Below are 22,920 nucleotides of genomic sequence, written 5' to 3'. Positions count from 1 at the left end.
AAACACACACTCGCGAGACAAAATAAAAACAGACTGCTCAAAGCAAAAGCAGAGCCCTCACAGCTGGTAGCACAAAACACAGTGACAACGTGCGTATCAGATACCCTCAGTGCCAAAAGCATAAATATGAAAACATGGGATCACCAAGAATGTCCTAAAAATGGCATTGAGGGGGTGTTACAGTGAAATAAAATGAAACATTTTCATCTGAAAATGTTTCATTTTAGTAAAAACAATTCTCTGTAGTTTGATACTGTCGTTACAGACAAAGCGGATGTTTAAAGCCTTTGGACGCACATTTGAAATGCACTCATTCTCCTTATCAGCTGGAAACATTAAAGCCGTAAAATGACACACCCGCGTGTAACAAACCATTTGTTGGGGGTTGTGGATTTGACACCTCAGCATTGTGAAAGTGGGGAAACATGCTTCTGGCTGAGCTTAAGATTTCTGCTTACAACTTAGAATCTCAGCTCTAAATGTAATTCAGATGTTTTTTTAAGTAGGGCTAATGTATTATTTGACTTCTAAGGCATACACACACACACACACACACACACACACACGAACAACAACAACACAGAGAAGAAGAAGAGGGGGTCGTTTTACTACACATCATAAAAACGCAATCATTCATCTTCCAACTGTATCTTTCTGTTCTGGATTTAGAATCATTGGTTGTTTACTGATCTGTACTTTGGGAGTCACACTGTTGTGATACTGGGGAGAAAAGGGTAAGGTTTGATAGACTAAACCATTACACACAAAAGTTGAAAAACCTAAAGAGTGTGTGAGACTGCTAGCTGTGTCGTTCAGCAATAAACTCATCTATAAATGTGTTAGTAAAGAGTGACTTGTACTTCTGTCCCATTAAGCAACGGTTTAACAAATTTCACTGCAAACTATAAAAGTCATCTGGATTTAAATAGAACATAGTAGTGCAGGAAACACTAGTATAAGGTGTCTATGGAACAAATCTCCTTCAGCGTTCAAATGACCAAAGTGAGGCCTACAGGCGTTTCTCTCAGTTGGTTGTGTTCAGGGAAAAAGCAGCTAAATACACTGAGACTGCTCCACATTGTTAGTGAGTTAACTCTGGATATCTGTAGGTTTGTCAAACTTGGAGTGAACAAAAGCAGAAAACAGTAAAAGATGCAGACAGTGAAAGTCTGGTTTATTTCATGAACACAATGAAACATTTTCGGCAAAGTAGCATACATGATAAATAGATACACATGACACGGACAGTGAGAAGTAAAACTCGTCGTCTTACCACATGTTATATTCTGTAAACTTAAAATAAACCACAGAAATTAGTGTTTTAAAGTCATTATTAAAAACACGAGTCAACATTACTGAAGTGACACTTTAATGATGCTTCACATCACCGTGTTTATGATGATAAAACATGTTCTCTCGTTAGTAGATGTCTGCTACACATACATACACAAAGCTGTGTAAAGCAACTATTGGCGACTGTCAAGCCTTTGAGTCGCCGAGCAGCTGAATAGGCGAATAATGTTGACGCGCCCGCTGTTTAAAACGTAAGTCAAAGTTCCAGGTTAAAACTCCTTTATTTGTTATCAAATCCTTAAAATCGGTAGAAAAACAGTGATCAAAACATTCCAAGCTTGAGCGGTCAGCAAAAGTCGACTTCCCCCATCACCCACTCATTCACAAAAATTCCCTCAGGACGTGAACAGATGATATAGCAATCACTATTACCGACACCACGTGACCCAAAGCTACGCCTTATCCACAACAGCAACTATAAATAACGAATCTAAACGTATATACATAAAATACAGAAATGAATGAGGTGGAATGAATACTACAAATGTACATAAGGTGCAGCTGCAGTCTGGCAGTGGGAGCAGTGTGACAGGTCAAGTGTTAAGAAGGGAGATGGCGAGGGGAAAGAAACTGTTCCTGTGTCGGGTGGTCCTGGTCTGCAGGCTTCTGTACCGTCTGCCAGAGGGCAGCAGATCAAAAAGTCTGTGTGCAGGGTGTGAGGGGTCTGTGATGATTTTCCCTGCCCGTTTCCTGGTTCTTGAGCGGCACCCCCCTGCCCTCCTGGATGGCAGGGGGGATTCGATTCTGAGAACTCACGGCAGTGTGCCTCCCCGAGATGTCATCCAATTTGCGCCCAGAGATGTTATTCTGAGCGAGCCCTTCCGAGATGTATCCAGTCTGCAGTCAGAGATCTTATTCTGAGTATCCACAGCAGCCGTAGTCTCTCCAAGATCTTATCCGTGCTGACTCAATGAGCCCATTTTGAGAAACTCACGCCTCTCCCATCGTTCCAATCCCAGCGGGCAGCCTCGTGGGGGTTTGAACAGCCGGTTCCGCTTTCTCAAGCCAGCTCCGATCAGCCAGAACCCTGTTACCATGGTTCCGAATAGGTAGATATCTTCAGCACGCAGACTCACCCGAGCCCAAACTTCTCGTTGAGAAATTGCATTTAGGGACCAGTTTTCAACAGGACAATGACCCCAAACACACCTCCAGGCTGTGTACTAGAAGAAGTATACTAGATGGCGGCGCGCACAGACGCAGCGGCTCTATGCTCTCCACTTGGGTGCCTTTCTTTTTTGTTTCTCCACTTTTTCTTCTTCTTTTGTTTTCCTTATTGTGAAGCCAAATTTTCCTACAACCATCTGGAATTATGCAAGATCGAATATAACAGCCAGATCCCCATTACCAGTGATTATCAGAGGGTGCACAACATCCCCCCGGAGATAGCGAGAACATCGGGTGCTCCGTGGATTATCGGCTCTGCCAAGAAACGCAGGCGGCGGAAGGAACGCAAACAAAAGCGGGGATGCCTGTCGGGCCTGCTGGCCAGGCTAAAGAAGCAGCCTTTCAAACCACCGCTCCCGAGCATCTTTCTGACCAGCGCACGGTCGGTCGTCAACAAAATAGACGAACTGAACCTACTTCTCGCCGCACAGCCAATCGTCCGTGACTGCTGTGTCCTGGTCGTCACGGAGACATGGCTCACTCCGCGAGGCTCCTGCCTACGACAGCCGTAACGCTCCGACAATCCATCAAGCGGTGGTAGCTTAGCAAAGTCGTATTGAAACATCTGACAGATTTTCGAGCGCCGTGCACATAAAATCGTTTCGAGGTCAGTAAACACAACCAGAGTTCATACATAAGGCACACGGGGTTATAAGGGGCTCTGTCGACTTTCAGAAAAATCAAAGGATTGATTTTAAGTGCGCCGTATTTTCCAAACAACACGGTAATAACGCCGGCCCGCTAGCATGCTCTACCAAAAATAGTGCTTTGTTGTGTATCTGACGGACGAAAGCTAAACCAGTTCCACACCACTGAAGCTGCAGCATTTTTACAAACCAGTTCTGGTTCATCCGTTTCATTTAGCGATCCACTTTCGCTCTTCTCATTCTGCGTCATCATCCAATTCCACCTGTGATCTTGTGTCACCATTGCTCTCTGAGCTTTGTGTTGCTTCTTCTGTCACCTGACAAATAGGACATACATGACAATAAGAATAAAATGTGGAGCTGCTTCAGTGTGTCTGTCACTTTGTGCAGATCTTGACTGATCAGTAATGTTTGTAGGCTGAGTGCATTTTTAAAACAAGTTGTGCAAACTGCACTACAAGGTGGAATATTTGCAAAAGCATAACTATGACCTATGAATACGTCAGTGCCATTAAGATGAAATTCTTGTGTCACCAACATTTTAACGTTAGGCATATAATTCTAACAGCCTCTGTAAACTAATATCCTGGCTGCTCGAGGCTGCTGTTTTCTCTGACAGCTTCACTTAGATTAGAATTAGAAACGCTGCTCTGAGACTGAGAGAACTAACAGTGCTGCATGTTGTGCTGTTAGTTTCCAAAACACGTTATTCATGGTTACATACAGTTTTAGACTGATGTGGGCCAAAGCCTAGCATAGCCTGCAACGTTATTGTGACGGACACATTTTATGTGTCAGACCCAGGACCCTGAGCAGTTATGGACTAATATTATAATGTATGTATTTTGTATTGCTGTCCCTCGTTCTCCCTGCTTGTAGGTGTGTGTGTGTGTGTGTGTGTGTGTGGCCCTGGCAGGTGATTGGCCACACCTGCAGCTGATCAGGCCTGTCGGAGGAGCTATTTGTGTCACGGTCTGGCTGGCAGACCGTGGGGAGATGGGGAAATAGGACCCAAACGCCGGACTCTTCAGTGCAACAGTGTTTATTTACAAGGTGGTGAAATAAACAACAATAAATCCCCAGTTTCCCAGACTCCCGTGTAGTGTCTTCTTCCCAAAAGTCCCCGTGTAGTGCTCTCTGCCCCAGTGTCCCTGCACTCCCCGTGCTCACTGCTCCTTCTCGTCCCACACTCCTCCTGAGGGGAAAACAATAGAGGCAGCCGTTAACACTTATCCCAGCAGGCATACACTCACACTTGACTAGTTTGAAGACTGACGTGTAGTCAAACGCAATAATCCAGCGTCGGTGGAAGCTCCATCGCTCATCTAAATAGCTCCCCCGACGAGCCCAGATGAGGAGCAGGTGTGCGGCCAGGACTTCGGGTGTGGCCAGCCCTCAAGTTAGACCACGCCCCCAGAGCTGAAGGTGCCTGTAACTTGGCCACAGCAGAAAGGAAAAACACACACACACACACCTGCCTACATACAGATGTGCACAGGGGCAGTGCAGACAACACACCAAATAATAATAATAACAATTAAAGCTGCAAGCAGCGTTATGAGGGCCCTCGCACCCCGGCGTGTCGAGCCACACCCAACACCTAAAACCAGCACGTCCGATCTGATGTCACATTGATGGAATTCATGCATTTAACCAACAGCTAACCTTTCATCTCATTCAATCATGATTATAGTCGTCCCACTAGGTGGCGCTCTAACCATTAATGACAAATGGCATAACAAACATTTCCGAGCTTGAGTCTCATCATGCCTGCGACCTTTGGGAGAGATTGGACATTGTGTTTTTGAGTGACAGCAGATTACTGCTTTTTGGCGAGTGATTCAAACTCCACGTGGCGCCATGACCATCCCGTTTCCCTGAACGTAAAAAGCTTCGCAATTTAACATCACAAAGGTCTTTAGATTCCACACACTGGAGAATGGTTCAATATGATGAAATCCCTTGGAGGAGTTCGTCAAAGTATGAAGCCTGAAAAGAGGGGAAAATGTCGCCAAATTTGCACATTAATTTTAAAATGGCTGACTTCCTGTTCGATTTGGGATATTGCTCCAAGAGACTTTTTTGTACATCTTGATATTTTACATAAGCTTACCAGGTTTCAGACTCATACATAAAACACAGAGCTGGGGCTGATGTTTTGAAATTTTGTAGGGGGCGCTGTGGAGCCATTTTGCGCTATTCAATGAAAATGATCACATAACAACAAAGCCTTAAGCACAATGGAGGTGTGCGCCAAATTTCAAGCCTCTATAAACTTTCCAAGCCCCTCAAAAGCCACTTCATTTTTCATGGTGAACAGCGTTGCCACCAGGGTGCGCCGTTCAGTTTAAAGTCACAATTTTTGCACTAAAGCATCATCAAGGACTGATGGTGATATTCACCGCTTTTGAGGTGGCCAAGATGAACCTGTGAAAATCAGTACAACAAAATTAAAGCCATGACATTTCCTGTTGCCACTAGGTGGCGCTGTCCGTATTTCCGACAATGGGCACATCAATCTGTTCAGGGCGGGTGTGACATCATGCCTGTAAAGTCTGGTACTGATCAGACTGGATTTCATTGAGTTATACTAATTTGTTTCTTCATGGCGTGACATCAAAGTTCGCCATGCTGCTGGGGTCACACCCTTTTGTGAAAAGTCACAGTTTTCACTGTAACCCAAGACCAACTCCTTAAGGCTTTCCTGGAGAAATTTGAGGCTGCAGATGTCACCCATCACTATACTGTACCCCAAAGTGTAAAACATGACATTTCCTGTTTCCACTAGGTGGCGCTGTCCTTGATGTAAAATATGGCAGTTGAAATATGTTCAGGGGTGGAGCCTTATCATATGTGTGCGCTTTGGTCCAGATCGGAACATGTATGACAGAATGAGAGGCAATAAGATTTTCATGGCGAGTCATCGAAATTCGCCATGGCGCCACGGCCTCATAGTATTGTGAAAACTCAAAAGCTCCGCAATTTAACATGGCACAAGGGTGTAGTTGACACTGTCCAAATTTGAAGTTTATAGGACCAAATCCCAAGGAGGAGTTCGTTAAAGTACAAGGCATAGAAACGGTAAAATCAGACCCAAAATGTCACCTTCAATCCAAAATGGCGGACTTCCTGTTGGGTTTAGGACATTGCCATAATAGACTTTTTTGTTCGACTCTGAACGTTATATAGGTGTACCGACTTTCAAACGTGTAGGTCATACCCATACCGGGGGCTCGCGTTTTTAATTTTTCTAGGTGGCGCTACTGAGCTAATTTTCCCTGGCCATGTCTGGGAACATTAAAATACGTAAATTTTCACCAGACCTGACGCGTGTGCAAAATTTCATGAGTTTTCGAGCATGTTTAGGCCCTCAAACGGCCAATTCATTTGCCGGAATAATAATAATAATAATTAAAGCTGCAAGCAGCGTTATGAGGGCCCTCGCACCCCCGGCACGTCGAGCCACTGCCAACACCTCAAACCGGCACGTCCGATGTGATGTCACATTGATGGATTTCATGCTTTTAATCACCAGCTAACATTTCATCTTATTCAACCAGGATTATAGTCATGCCACTAGGTGGCGCTCTAACCATTATTGACAAATAGCATAACAAACATTTCCAAGCTCGAGTCTCATCACACCTGCGACCTTTGGGAGAGATTGGACATTGTGTTTTTTAGTGACAGCAGATTACTGCTTTTTGCGAGTGATTGAAACTCTACGTGCCGCCATGACCACCCCGTTTCCCTGAACGGAAAAAGCTTCGCAATTTAACATCACAAAGGTCTTTAGATTCTACACACTGAAGAATGCTTCAATATGATGAAATCCCTTGGAGGAGTTCGTCAAAGTATGAGGCCTGAAAAGGGGGGAAAATGTCATCAAAATTGCACATTAATTTTAAAATGGCTGACTTCCTGTTGGATTTGGGATATTGCTCCAAGAGACTTTTTTGTACATCTTGATATCTTACACAAGCTTACCAAGTGTCAGACTCATAGATGAAACACAGAGCAGGGGCTGATGTTTTGAAATATTGTAGGGGGCGCTGTGGAGCCATTTTGCGCTATTCAAGGAAAATGGTTACATAACAACAATGCCTTCATCACATTGGAGGTGTGTGCCAAATTACAAGCCTCTATAAACTTGCCAAGACCCTCAAAAGCCACTTCATCTTTCATGATGAACCGCGTTGCCACCAGGGTGCGCCGTTCAGTTTAAAGTCACAATTTTTGCACTGAAGCATCACGAGGGACTGATGGTGATATTCACCGCTTTTGAGGTGGCCACGATGAACCTGTGAAAATCAGTACAACAAAGTTAAAGCCATGACATTTCCTGTTGCCACTAGGTGGCGCTGTCCGTATTTCCGACAATGGGCATATCAATCTGTTCAGGGCAGGTCTGACATCATGCCTGTAAAGTCTGGTACTGATCAGACTGGATTTCATTGAGTTATACTAATTTGTTTCTTCATGGCGTGACATCAAAGTTCGCCATGCTGCTGGGGTCACACCCTTTCGTGAAAAGTCACAGTTTTCACTATAACCCAAGACCAACTCCTTAAGGCTTTCCTGGAGAAATTTGAGGCTGCAGATGTCACCCATCACAATACTGTACCCCAAAGTGTAAAACATGACATTTCCTGTTCCCACTAGGTGGCGCTGTCCTTGATGTCAAATATGGCAGTTGAAATATGTTCAGGGGTGGAGCCTTATCATATGTGTGCTCTTTGGTCCAGATCGGAACATGTATGACAGAATGAGAGGCAATAAGATTTTCATGGCGAGTCATCAAAATTCGCCATGGCGCCACGGCCTCATACTATTGTGAAAACTCAAAAGCTCCGCAATTTAACATGGCACAAGGGTGTAGTTGACACTGTCCAAATTTGAAGCTTATAGGACCAAATCCCAAGGAGGAGTTCGTTAAAGTTCGAGGCATGGAAATGGCAAAATTAGAGCCAAAATGTCACCTTCTCTTCCAAATGGCGGACTTCCTGTTGGGTTTGCGTCAATGGGCCCACTGACTTTTTTGTTCGTCTTGGCATGATACACATGTGTGCCAAATTTCATACATGTAGCTCAAACCATGTGGTCGTAGGGCTGCATTTAACAAGGCATAGGTGGCGCTCTAGAGCCATTTCCCAGTGCTCATAAGTAAAACCATTAAAATACAAAATTTTTCACCAGACCTGGCATGTGTGCAAAATTTCATGAGTTTTTGAGCATGTTTAGGCCCTCAAAAAGGCCCTTGTTTGGGGTGAATAATAATAATAATAATAATAATAATAATAATAATAATAATAATAAGAAACGGAGCAGATACAATAGGGCCTTCGCACTCTCAGTGCTCGGGCCCTAATAATTAAAGCTGCAAGCAGCGTTATGAGGGCCCTCGCACCCCCGGCACGTCGAGCCACTGCCAACACCTCAAACTGGCACGTCCGATGTGATGTCACATTGATGGATTTCATGCTTTTAATCACCAGCTAACATTTCATCTTATTCAACCAGGATTATAGTCATGCCACTAGGTGGCGCTCTAACCATTATTGACAAATAGCATAACAAACATTTCCAAGCTCGAGTCTCATCACACCTGCGACCTTTGGGAGAGATTGGACATTGTGTTTTTTAGTGACAGCAGATTACTGCTTTTTGCGAGTGATTGAAACTCTACGTGCCGCCATGACCACCCCGTTTCCCTGAACGTAAAAAGCTTCGCAATTTAACATCACAAAGGTCTTTAGATTCTACACACTGAAGAATGCTTCAATATGATGAAATCCCTTGGAGGAGTTCGTCAAAGTATGAGGCCTGAAAAGGGGGGAAAATGTCATCAAAATTACACATTAATTTTAAAATGGCTGACTTCCTGTTGGATTTGGGATATTGCTCCAAGAGACTTTTTTGTACATCTTGATATCTTACACAAGCTTACCAAGTGTCAGACTCATAGATGAAACACAGAGCAGGGGCTGATGTTTTGAAATATTGTAGGGGGCGCTGTGGAGCCATTTTGCGCTATTCAAGGAAAATGGTTACATAACAACAATGCCTTCATCCATTTGGAGGTGTGTGCCAAATTTCAAACCTCTATAAACTTTCCAAGCCCCTCAAAAGCCACTTCATCTTTCATGATGAACCGCGTTGCCACTAGGGTGCGCCGTTCAGTTTAAAGTCACAATTTTTGCACTGAAGCATCACGAGGGACTGATGGTGATATTCACCGCTTTTGAGGTGGCCACGATCAACCTGTGAAAATCAGTACAACAAAGTTAAAGCCATGACATTTCCTGTTGCCACTAGGTGGCGCTGTCCGTATTTCCGACAATGGGCACATCAATCTGTTCAGGGCGGGTCTGACATCATGCCTGTAAAGTCTGGTACTGATCAGACTGGATTTCATTGAGTTATACTAATTTGTTTCTTCATGGCGTGACATCAAAGTTCGCCATGCTGCTGGGGTCACACCCTTTCGCGAAAACTCACAGTTTTCACTGTAACCCAAGACCAACTCCTTAAGGCTTTCCTGGAGAAATTTGAGGCTGCAGATGTCACCCATCACTATACTGTACCCCAAAGTGTAAAACATGCCATTTCCTGTTCCCACTAGGTGGCGCTGTCCTTGATGTCAAATATGGCAGTTGAAATATGTTCAGGGGTGGAGCCTTATCATATGTGTTCACTTTGGTCAAGGTCAGAAAATGTATGACAAAATGAGAGGCAATAAGATTTTCATGGCGAGTCATCGAAATTCGCCATGGCGCCACGGCCTCATAGTATTGTGAAAACTCAAAAGCTCCGCAATTTAACATGGCACAAGGGTGTAGTTGACACTGTCCAAATTTGAAGGTTATGAAATGAAACCCCAAGGAGGAGTTCGCAAAAGTTCGAGGCATGGAAATGGCAAAATTAGAGCCAAAATGTCACCTTCTCTTCCAAATGGCGGACTTCCTGTTGGGTTTGCGTCAATGGGCCCACAGACTTTTTTGTTCGTCTTGGCATGATACACATGTGTGCCAAATTTCATACATGTAGCTGAAACCATGTGGTCGTAGGGCTGCATTTAACAAGGCATAGGTGGCGCTCTAGAGCCATTTCCCAGTGCTCATATGTAAAACCATTAAAATACAAAATTTTTCACCAGACCTGGCATGTGTGCAAAATTTCATGAGTTTTTGAGCATGTTTAGGCCCTCAAAAAGGCCCTTGTTTGGGGTGAATAATAATAATAATAATAATAATTAAAGCTGCAAGCAGCGTTATGAGGGCCCTCGCACCCCCGGCACGTCGAGCCACGCCCAACACCTAAAACCAGCACGTCCGATCTGATGTCACATTGATGGAATTCATGCATTTAACCACCAGCTAACATTTCAACTCATTCATTCATGATTAGTTAGTCGTTCCACTAGGTGGCGCTCTAACCATTATGTACAAATGGCATAACAAACACTTCCAAGCTCGAGTCTCATCACACCTGAGACGTTTGGGAGAGATTGGACATTGTGTTTTTGAGTGACAGCAGATTACTGCTTTTTGGCGAGTGATTCAAACTCTAAGTGCCGCCATAACCACCCCGTTTCCCTGGACGTAAAAAGCTTCGCAATTTAACAACACAAAGGTCTTTGGATTCCACACACTGAAGAATGCTTCAATATGATGAAATCCCTTGGAGGAGTTCGTCAAAGTATGAGGCCTGAAAAGAGGGGAAAATGTCATCAAAATTGCACATTAATTTTAAAATGGCTGACTTCCTGTTGGATTTGGGATATTGCTCCAAGAGACTTTTTTGTACATCTTGATATCTTACACAAGCTTACCAAGTGTCAGACTCATAGATGAAACACAGAGCAGGGGCTGATGTTTTGAAATATTGTAGGGGGCGCTGTGGAGCCATTTTGCGCTATTCAAGGAAAATGGTTACATAACAACAATGCCTTCATCCATTTGGAGGTGTGGGCCAAATTTCAAGCCTCTATAAACTTTCCAAGCCCCTCAAAAGCCACTTCATCTTTCATGATGAACCGCGTTGCCACCAGGGTGCGCCGTTCAGTTTAAAGTCACAATTTTTGCACTGAAGCATCACGAGGGACTGATGGTGATATTCACCGCTTTTGAGGTGGCCACGATCAACCTGTGAAAATCAGTACAACAAAGTTAAAGCCATGACATTTCCTGTTGCCACTAGGTGGCGCTGTCCGTATTTCCGACAATGGGCACATCAATCTGTTCAGGGCGGGTCTGACATCATGCCTGTAAAGTCTGGTACTGATCAGACTGGATTTCATTGAGTTATACTAATTTGTTTCTTCATGGCGTGACATCAAAGTTCGCCATGCTGCTGGGGTCACACCCTTTCGCGAAAACTCACAGTTTTCACTGTAACCCAAGACCAACTCCTTAAGGCTTTCCTGGAGAAATTTGAGGCTGCAGATGTCACCCATCACTATACTGTACCCCAAAGTGTAAAACATGACATTTCCTGTTCCCACTAGGTGGCGCTGTCCCTGGTGTCAAATATGGCAGTTGAAATATGTTCAGGGGTGGAGCCTTATCATATGTGTTCACTTTGGTCAAGGTCAGAACTTCTATGACAAAATGAGAGGCAATAAGATTTTCATGGCGAGTCATCGAAATTCGCCATGGCGCCACGGCCTCATAGTATTGTGAAAACTCAAAAGCTCCGCAATTTAACATGGCACAAGGGTGTAGTTGACACTGTCCAAATTTGAAGGTTATGAAATGAAACCCCAAGGAGGAGTTCGCAAAAGTTCGAGGCATGGAAATGGCAAAATTAGAGCCAAAATGTCACCTTCTCTTCCAAATGGCGGACTTCCTGTTGGGTTTGCGTCAATGGGCCCACAGACTTTTTTGTTCGTCTTGGCATGATACACATGTGTGCCAAATTTCATACATGTAGCTCAAACGATGTGGTCGTAGGGCTGCATTTAACAAGGCATAGGTGGCGCTGTAGAGCCATTTCCCAGTGCTCATATGTAAAACCATTAAAATACAAAATTTTTCACCAGACCTGGCATGTGTGCAAAATTTCATGAGTTTTTGAGCATGTTTAGGCCCTCAAAAAGGCCCTTGTTTGGGGTGAATAATAATAATAATAATAATAATAATAATAATAATAATAATAATAATAAGAAACGGAGCAGATACAATAGGGCCTTCGCACAGTCAGTGCTCGGGCCCTAATAAGAAACGGAGCAGATACAATAGGGCCTTCGCACTCTCGGTGCTCGGGCCCTAATAATTAAAGCTGCAAGCAGCGTTATGAGGGCCCTCGCACCCCCGGCACGTCGAGCCACTGCCAACACCTCAAACCGGCACGTCCGATGTGATGTCACATTGATGGATTTCATGCTTTTAATCACCAGCTAACATTTCATTTTATTCAACCAGGATTATAGTCATGCCACTAGGTGGCGCTCTAACCATTATTGACAAATAGCATAACAAACATTTCCAAGCTCGAGTCTCATCACACCTGCGACCTTTGGGAGAGATTGGACATTGTGTTTTTTAGTGACAGCAGATTACTGCTTTTTGCGAGTGATTGAAACTCTACGTGCCGCCATGACCACCCCGTTTCCCTGAACGGAAAAAGCTTCGCAATTTAACATCACAAAGGTCTTTAGATTCTACACACTGAAGAATGCTTCAATATGATGAAATCCCTTGGAGGAGTTCGTCAAAGTATGAGGCCTGAAAAGGGGGGAAAATGTCATCAAAATTACACATTAATTTTAAAATGGCTGACTTCCTGTTGGATTTGGGATATTGCTCCAAGAGACTTTTTTGTACATCTTGATATCTTACACAAGCTTACCAAGTTTCAGACTCATAGATGAAACACAGAGCAGGGGCTGATGTTTTGAAATATTGTAGGGGGCGCTGTGGAGCCATTTTGCGCTATTCAAGGAAAATGGTTACATAACAACAATGCCTTCATCGATTTGGAGGTGTGGGCCAAATTTCAAGCCTCTATAAACTTTCCAAGCCCCTCAAAAGCCACTTCATCTTTCATGATGAACCGCGTTGCCACCAGGGTGCGCCGTTCAGTTTAAAGTCACAATTTTTGCACTGAAGCATCACGAGGGACTGATGGTGATATTCACCGCTTTTGAGGTGGCCACGATCAACCTGTGAAAATCAGTACAACAAAATTAAAGCCATGACATTTCCTGTTGCCACTAGGTGGCGCTGTCCGTATTTCCGACAATGGGCATATCAATCTGTTCAGGGCGGGTTTGACATCATGCCTGTAAAGTCTGGTACTGATCAGACTGGATTTCATTGAGTTATACTAATTTGTTTCTTCATGGCGTGACATCAAAGTTCGCCATGCTGCTGGGGTCACACCCTTTCGTGAAAAGTCACAGTTTTCACTGTAACCCAAGACCAACTCCTTAAGGCTTTCCTGGAGAAATTTGAGGCTGCAGATGTCACCCATCACAATACTGTACCCCAAAGTGTAAAACATGACATTTCCTGTTCCCACTAGGTGGCGCTGTCCCTGGTGTCAAATATGGCAGTTGAAATATGTTCAGGGGTGGAGCCTTATCATATGTGTTCACTTTGGTCAAGGTCAGAAAATGTATGACAAAATGAGAGGCAATAAGATTTTCATGGCGAGTCATCGAAATTCGCCATGGCGCCACGGCCTCATAGTATTGTGAAAACTCAAAAGCTCCGCAATTTAACATGGCACAAGGGTGTAGTTGACACTGTCCAAATTTGAAGCTTATAGGACCAAATCCCAAGGAGGAGTTCGTTAAAGTTCGAGGCATGGAAACGGTAAAATCAGAGCCAAAATGTCACCTTCAATCCAAAATGGCAGACTTCCTGTTGGGTTTAGGACATTGCCATAATAGACTTTTTTGTTCGACTCTGAAAGTTATATAGGTGTACCGACTTTCAAACATGTAGATCATACCCATACCGGGGGCTCGCGTTTTTCATTTTTCTAGGTGGCGCTACTGAGCTAATTTTCCCTGGCCATGTCTGAGAACATTAAAATACGTAAATTTTCACCAGACCTGACGCGTGTGCAAAATTTCATGAGTTTTCGAGCATGTTTAGGCCCTCAAAAGGCCAATTCATTTGCCGAAATAATAATAATAATAATAAACAGAGCAATTACAATAGGGCCTTCGCACTGTCAGTGCTCGGGCCCTAATAATAATAATTAAAGCTGCAAGCAGCGTTATGAGGGCCCTCGCACCCCCGGCGCGTCGAGCCACGCCCAACACCTACAACCAGCACCTCCGATCTGATGTCACATTGATGGAATTCATGCATTTAACCACCAGCTAACATTTCAACTCATTCATTCATGATTAGCTAGTCGTTCCACTAGGTGGCACTCTAACCATTATGTACAAATGGCATAACAAACATTTCCGAACTCGAGTCTCATTATGCCTGCGACCTTTGGGTGAGATTGGACATTGTGTTTTTGAGTAACAGCAGATTACTGCGTTTTGGCGAGTGATTGAGAGTCTACGTGCCGCCATAACCACCCCGTTTCCCTGAACGTAAAAAGCTTCGCAATTTAACAACACAAAGGTCTTTGGATTCCACACACTGAAGAATAGTGCAATATGATGAAATCCCTTGGAGGAGTTCGTCAAAGAACGATGCCTGAAAAGAGGGGAAAATGTTGCCAAAATTGCACATTAATTTTAAAATGGCTGACTTCCTGTTGGATTTGGGATATTGCTCCAAGAGACTTTTTTGTACATCTTGATATCTCCTATAAGCTTACCAGGTTTCAGAATCATACATAAAACACAGAGCAGGGGCTGTGATTTTGAAATTTTGTAGGGGGCGCTGAGGAGCCATTTTGGGATATTCAATGAAAATGATCACATAACAACAAAGCCTTAACCACATTGGAGGTGTGCGCCAAATTTCAAGACTTTTTAAACTTTCCAAGCCCCTCAAAAGCCACTTCATCTTTCATGGTGAACTGCGTTGCCACCAGGGTGCGGCGTTCAGTTTAAAGTCACAATTTTTGCACTGAAGCATCACAAGGGACTGATGGTGATATTCACCGCTTTTGAGGTGGCCACGATGAACCTGTGAAAATCAGTACAACAAAATGAAAGCCATGACATTTCCTGTTCCCACTAGGTGGCGCTGTCCGTATTCCCGACAATGGGCACATCAATCTGTTCAGGGCGGGTCTGACTTCATGCCTGTAAAGTCTGGTACTGATCAGACTGGATTTCATGGAGTTATACTAATTTGTTTCTTCATGGCGTGACATCAAAGTTCGCCATGCTGCTGGGGTCACACCCTTTTGCGAAAAGTCACAGTTTTCACTGTAACCCAAGACAAACTCCTTAAGGGTTTTCTGGAGAAATTTGAGGCTGCAGATGTCACCCATCACTATACTGTACCCCAAAGTGTAAAACATGACATTTCCTGTTCCCACTAGGTGGCGCTGTCCTTCATGTCAAATATGGCAGTTGAAATATGTTTAGGGGTGGAGCCTTATCATATGTGTTCACTTTGGTCAAGGTCAGAAAATGTATGACAAAATGAGAGGCAATAAGATTTTCATGGCGAGTCATCGAAATTCGCCATGGCGCCACGGCCTCATAGTATTGTGAAAACTCAAAAGCTCCGCAATTTAACATGGCACAAGGGTGTAGTTGACACTGTCCAAATTTGAAGGTTATGAAATGAAACCCCAAGGAGGAGTTCGCAAAAGTTCGAGGCATGGAAATGGCAAAATTAGAGCCAAAATGTCACCTTCTCTTCCAAATGGCGGACTTCCTGTTGGGTTTGCGTCAATGGGCCCACAGACTTTTTTGTTCGTCTTGGCATGATACACATGTGTGCCAAATTTCATACATGTAGCTCAAACCATGTGGTCGTAGGGCTGCATTTAACAAGGCATAGGTGGCGCTGTAGAGCCATTTCCCAGTGCTCATATGTAAAACCATTAAAATACAAAATTTTTCACCAGACCTGGCATGTGTGCAAAATTTCATGAGTTTTTGAGCATGTTTAGGCCCTCAAAAAGGCCCTTGTTTGGGGTGAATAATAATAATAATAATAATAATTAAAGCTGCAAGCAGCGTTATGAGGGCCCTCGCACCCCCGGCACGTCGAGCCACTGCCAACACCTCAAACCGGCACGTCGGATGTGATGTCACATTGATGGATTTCATGCTTTTAATCACCAGCTAACATTTCATCTTATTCAACCAGGATTATAGTCATGCCACTAGGTGGCGCTCTAACCATTATTGACAAATAGCATAACAAACATTTCCAAGCTCGAGTCTCATCACACCTGCGACCTTTGGGAGAGATTGGACATTGTGTTTTTTAGTGACAGCAGATTACTGCTTTTTGCGAGTGATTGAAACTCTACGTGCCGCCATGACCACCCCGTTTCCCTGAACGGAAAAAGCTTCGCAATTTAACATCACAAAGGTCTTTAGATTCTACACACTGAAGAATGCTTCAATATGATGAAATCCCTTGGAGGAGTTCGTCAAAGTATGAGGCCTGAAAAGGGGGGAAAATGTCATCAAAATTACACATTAATTTTAAAATGGCTGACTTCCTGTTGGATTTGGGATATTGCTCCAAGAGACTTTTTTGTACACCTTGATATCTTACACAAGCTTACCAAGTGTCACACTCATAGATGAAACACAGAGCAGGGGCTGATGTTTTGAAATATTGTAGGGGGCGCTGTGGAGCCATTTTGCGCTATTCAAGGAAAATGGTTACATAACAACAATGCCTTCATCCATTTGGAGGTGTGTGCCAAATTTCAAGCCTCTATAAACTTTCCAAGCCCCTCAAAAGCCACTTCATCTTTCATGATGAACCGCGTTGCCACCAGGGTGCGCCGTTCAGTTTAAAGTCACAATTTTTGCACTGAAGCATCACGAGGGACTGATGGTGATATTCACCGCTTTTGAGGTGGCCACGATCAACCTGTGAAAATCAGTACAACAAAGTTAAAGCCATGACATTTCCTGTTGCCACTAGGTGGCGCTGTCCGTATTTCCGACAATGGGCATATCAATCTGTTCAGGGCGGGTCTGACATCATGCCTGTAAAGTCTGGTACTGATCAGACTGGATTTCATTGAGTTATACTAATTTGTTTCTTCATGGCGTGACATCAAAGTTCGCCATGCTGCTGGGGTCACACCCTTTTGCGAAAAGTCACAGTTTTCACTGTAACCCAAGACCAACTCCTTAAGGCTTTCCTGGAGAAATTTGAGGCTGCAGATGTCACCCATCACAATACTGTACCCCAAAGTGTAAAACATGACATTTCCTGTTCCCACTAGGTGGCGCTGTCCTTGATGTCAAATATGGCAGTTGAAATATGTTCAGGGGTGGAGCCTTATCATATGTGTGCTCTTTGGTCCAGATCGGAACATGTATGACAGAATGAGAGGCAATAAGATTTTCATGGCGAGTCATCAAAATTCGCCATGGCGCCACGGCCTCATACTATTGTGAAAACTCAAAAGCTCCGCAATTTAACATGGCACAAGGGTGTAGTTGACACTGTCCAAATTTGAAGCTTATAGGACCAAATCCCAAGGAGGAGTTCGTTAAAGTTCGAGGCATGGAAATGGCAAAATTAGAGCCAAAATGTCACCTTCTCTTCCAAATGGCGGACTTCCTGTTGGGTTTGCGTCAATGGGCCCACAGACTTTTTTGTTCGTCTTGGAATGATACACATGTGTGCCAAATTTCATACATGTAGCTCAAACCATGTGGTCGTAGGGCTGCATTTAACAAGGCATAGGTGGCGCTCTAGAGCCATTTCCCAGTGCTCATAAGTAAAACCATTAAAATACAAAATTTTTCACCAGACCTGGCATGTGTGCAAAATTTCATGAGTTTTTGAGCATGTTTAGGCCCTCAAAAAGGCCCTTGTTTGGGGTGAATAATAATAATAATAATAATAATTAAAGCTGCAAGCAGCGTTATGAGGGCCCTCGCACCCCCGGCGCGTCGAGCCACGCCCAACACCTAAAACCAGCACCTCCGATCTGATGTCACATTGATGGAATTCATGCATTTAACCACCAGCTAACATTTCAACTCATTCATTCATGATTAGTTAGTCGTTCCACTAGGTGGCGCTCTAACCATTATGTACAAATGGCATAACAAACACTTCCAAGCTCGAGTGTCATCTCACCTGAGACGTTTGGGAGAGATTGGACATTGTGTTTTTGAGTGACAGCAGATTACTGCTTTTTGGCGAGTGATTCAAACTCTAAGTGCCACCATAACCACCCCGTTTCCCTGGACGTAAAAAGCTTCGCAATTTAACATCACAAAGGTCTTTAGATTCCACAAACTGCAGATCGGTCCAATCTGATGAAATCCCTTGGAGGAGTTCGTCAAAGTACGGTGCCTGAAAAGATGGGAAAATGTTGCCAAAATTGCACATTAATTTTAAAATGGCTGACTTCCTGTTGGATTTTGGATATTGCTCCAAGAGACTTTTTTGTACATCTTGATATCTCCTATAAGCTTACCAGGTTTCAGACTCATACATAAAACACAGAGCTGGGGCTGTGGTTTTGAAATTTTGTAGGGGGCGCTGTGGAGCCATTTCGCGCTATTCAATAAAAATGATCACATGACAACAAAGCCTTCATCCATTTGGAGGGGTGTGCTAAATTTAAAGCCTCTATATACTTGCCAAGCCCCTCAAAAGCCACTTCATCTTTCATGGTGAACAGCGTTGCCACCAGGGTGCGCCGTTCAGTTTAAAGTCACAATTTTTGCACTGAAACATCACGAGGGACTGATGTTGATATTCACCGCTTTTGAGGTGGCCACGATGAACCTGTGAAAATCAGTACAACAAAGTGTAAGACATGACATTTCCTGTTCCCACTAGGTGGCGCTCTTCATATTCCTGACAATGGGCACATCAATCTGTTCAGGGCGGGTCTGACATCACGCCTGTAAAGTCTGGTACTGATCAGACTGGATTTCATTGAGTTATACTAATTTGTTTCTTCATGGCGAGACATCAAAGTTCGCCATGCTGCTGGGGTCACACCCTTTCGCGAAAAGTCACAGTTTTCACTGTACCCCAAGACCAACTCCTTACGCCTTTCCTGGAGAAATTTGAGGCTGCAGATGTCACCCATCACAATACTGTACCCCAAAGTGTAAAACATGACATTTCCTGTTCCCACTAGGTGGCGCTGTCGCTGACGTCAAATATGGCAGTTGAAATATGTTCAGGGCTGGAGCCTTATCATATGTGTGCTCTTTGGTCCAGATCGGACAATGTATGACAAAATGAGAGGCAATAAGATTTTCATGGCGAGTCATCGAAATTCGCCGTGGCGCCACGGCCTCATGGTATTGTGAAAACTCAAAAGCTCCGCAATTTAACATGGCACAAGGGTGTAGTTGGCACTGACCAAATATGAAGCTTATACGACCAATTTCCAAGGAGGAGTTCGTTAAAGTTCGAGGCATGGAAACGACAAAATTAGAGCCAAAATGTCACCTTCACTTCTAAATTGCGGACTTCCTGTTGGGTTTGCATCAATGGGCCCACTGACTTTTTTGTTCGTCTCGTCATGATACACATGTGTGCCAAATTTCATACATGTAGCTCAAACTATGTGGTCGTAGGGCTGCATTTAACAAGGCATAGGTGGCGCTCTAGAGCCATTTCCCAGTGCTCATAAGTAAAACCATTAAAATACAAAATTTTTCACCAGACCTGGCATGTCTGCAAAATTTCATGAGTTTTTGAGCATGTTTAGGCCCTCAAAAAGGCCCTTGTTTGGGGTGAATAATAATAATAATAAGAAACGGAGCAGATACAATAGGGCCTTCGCACAGTCAGTGCTCGGGCCCTAATTAAAGCTGCAAGCAGCGTTATGAGGGCCCTCGCACCCTGGCGTGTCGAGCCACGCCCAACACCTAAAACCAGCACGTCCAATGTGATGTCACATTGATGGAATTCATGCATTTAACCACCAGCTAACATTTCATCTCATTGAACCATGATTATAGTCGTCCCACTAGGTGGCGCTCTAACTATTACTGACAAATGGCATAACAAACATTTCCGAGCTCGAGTCTCATCACACCTGCGACGTTTGGGAGAGATTGGATATTGTGTTTTTGAGTGACAGCAGATTACTGCTTTTTGGCGAGTGATTGAAACTCTAAGTGCCGCCATGACCACCCCGTTTCCCTGAACGTAAAAAGCTTCGCAATTTAACATCACAAAGGTCTTTAGATTCCACAAACTTCAGATCGGTCCAATCTGATGAAATCCCTTGGAGGAGTTCGTCAAAGTATGAAGCCTGAAAAGAGGGGAAAATGTCGCCAAAATTACACATGAATTTTAAAATGGCTGACTTCCTGTTGGATTTGGGATATTGCTCCAAGAGACTTTTTTGTACATCTTAATATCTTCCATGAACTTACCAAGTTTCAGACTCATAGATAAAACACAGAGCAGGGGCTGATATTTTGAAACTTTGTAGGGGGCGCTGTGGAGCAATTTCGCGCTATTCAATGAAAATGATCATATGACAACAAAGCCTTCATCCATTTGGGGGTGTGTGCCAAATTTAAAGCCTCTATAAACTTTCCAAGCCCCTCAAAAGCCACTTCATCTTTCATGTTGAACCGCGTTGCCACCAGGGTGCGCCGTTCAGTGTAAAGTCACAATTTTTGCACTGAAGCATCACGAGGGACTGATGGTGATATTCACCGCTTTTGAGGTGGCCACGATGAACCTGTGAAAATCAGTACAACAAAATTAAAGCCATGACATTTCCTGTGGCCACTAGGTGGCGCTGTCCGTATTTCCGACAATGGGCACGTCAATCTGTTCAGGGCGGGTCTGACATCATGCCTGTAAAGTCTGGTACTGATCAGACTGGATTTCATTGAGTTATACTAATTTGTTTCTTCATGGCGTGACATCAAAGTTCGCCATGCTGCTGGGGTCACACCCTTTTGCGAAAAGTCACAGTTTTCACTGTAACCCAAGACCAACTCCTTAAGGCTTTCCTGGAGAAATTTGAGGCTGCAGGTGTCACCCATCACTATACTGTACCCCAAAGTGTAAAACATGACATTTCCTGTTCCCACTAGGTGGCGCTGTCCCTGGTGTCAAATATGGCAGTTGAAATATGTTCAGGGGTGGAGCCTTATCATATGTGTTCACTTTGGTCAAGGTCAGAAAATGTATGACAAAATGAGAGGCAATAAGATTTTCATGGCGAGTCATCGAAATTCGCCATGGCGCCACGGCCTCATAGTATTGTGAAAACTCAAAAGCTCCGCAATTTAACATGGCACAAGGGTGTAGTTGACACTGTCCAAATTTGAAGGTTATGAAATCAAACCCCAAGGAGGAGTTCGCAAAAGTTCGAGGCATGGAAATGGCAAAATTCGAGCCAAAATGTCACCTTCTCTTCCAAATGGCGGACTTCCTGTTGGGTTTGCGTCAATGGGCCCATAGACTTTTTTGTTCGTCTTGGCATGATACACATGTGTGCCAAATTTCATACATGTAGCTCAAACGATGTGGTCGTAGGGCTGCATTTAACAAGGCATAGGTGGCGCTCTAGAGCCATTTCCCAGTGCTCATATGTAAAACCATTAAAATACAAAATTTTTCACCAGACCTGGCATGTGTGCAAAATTTCATGAGTTTTTGAGCATGTTTAGGCCCTCAAAAAGGCCCTTGTTTCGCCTGAATAATAATAATAATAATAATTAAAGCTGCAAGCAGCGTTATGAGGGCCCTCGCACCCCCGGCACGTCGAGCCACTGCCAACAACTCAAACCGGCACGTCCGATGTGATGTCACATTGATGGATTTCATGCTTTTAATCACCAGCTAACATTTCATCTTATTCAACCAGGATTATAGTTATGCCACTAGGTGGCGCTCTAACCATTATTGACAAATAGCATAACAAACATTTCCAAGCTCGAGTCTCATCACACCTGCGACCTTTGGGAGAGATTGGACATTGTGTTTTTTAGTGACAGCAGATTACTGCTTTTTGCGAGTGATTGAAACTCTACGTGCCGCCATGACCACCCCGTTTCCCTGAACGGAAAAAGCTTCGCAATTTAACATCACAAAGGTCTTTAGATTCTACACACTGAAGAATGCTTCAATATGATGAAATCCCTTGGAGGAGTTCGTCAAAGTATGAGGCCTGAAAAGGGGGGAAAATGTCATCAAAATTACACATGAATTTTAAAATGGCTGACTTCCTGTTGGATTTGGGATATTGCTCCAAGAGACTTTTTTGTACATCTTGATATCTTACACAAGCTTACCAAGTGTCAGACTCATAGATGAAACACAGAGCAGGGGCTGATGTTTTGAAATATTGTAGGGGGCGCTGTGGAGCCATTTTGCGCTATTCAAGGAAAATGGTTACATAACAACAATGCCTTCATCCATTTGGAGGTGTGTGCCAAATTTCAAGCCTCTATAAACTTTCCAAGCCCCTCAAAAGCCACTTCATCTTTCATGATGAACCGCGTTGCCACCAGGGTGCGCCGTTCAGTTTAAAGTCACAATTTTTGCACTGAAGCATCACGAGGGACTGATGGTGATATTCACCGCTTTTGAGGTGGCCACGATCAACCTGTGAAAATCAGTACAACAAAGTTAAAGCCATGACATTTCCTGTTGCCACTAGGTGGCGCTGTCCGTATTTCCAACAATGG

General features: G+C 43.9%; 1 protein-coding gene across 1 annotated transcript in view; it reads right to left on the bottom strand.

The window, feature by feature from the left end:
• The window catches only part of LOC146682033 (NACHT, LRR and PYD domains-containing protein 3-like), a 356,929-nt gene that overhangs the window by 32,856 nt on the left and 301,153 nt on the right, over positions 1 to 22,920 (bottom strand). The gene's annotated exons all lie outside the window — the stretch shown is intronic.

Source organism: Copadichromis virginalis, linkage group LG23 (genome assembly GCF_057382275.1).
Source record: "Copadichromis virginalis isolate Kocher_CV1m ecotype Utaka linkage group LG23, C_Virginalis_male_GT1.1, whole genome shotgun sequence".
Taxonomy (NCBI): domain Eukaryota; kingdom Metazoa; phylum Chordata; class Actinopteri; order Cichliformes; family Cichlidae; genus Copadichromis; species Copadichromis virginalis.
Note: the sequence above shows the minus strand (reverse complement) of the source record. Positions and strands in the feature narration are given on the sequence as shown.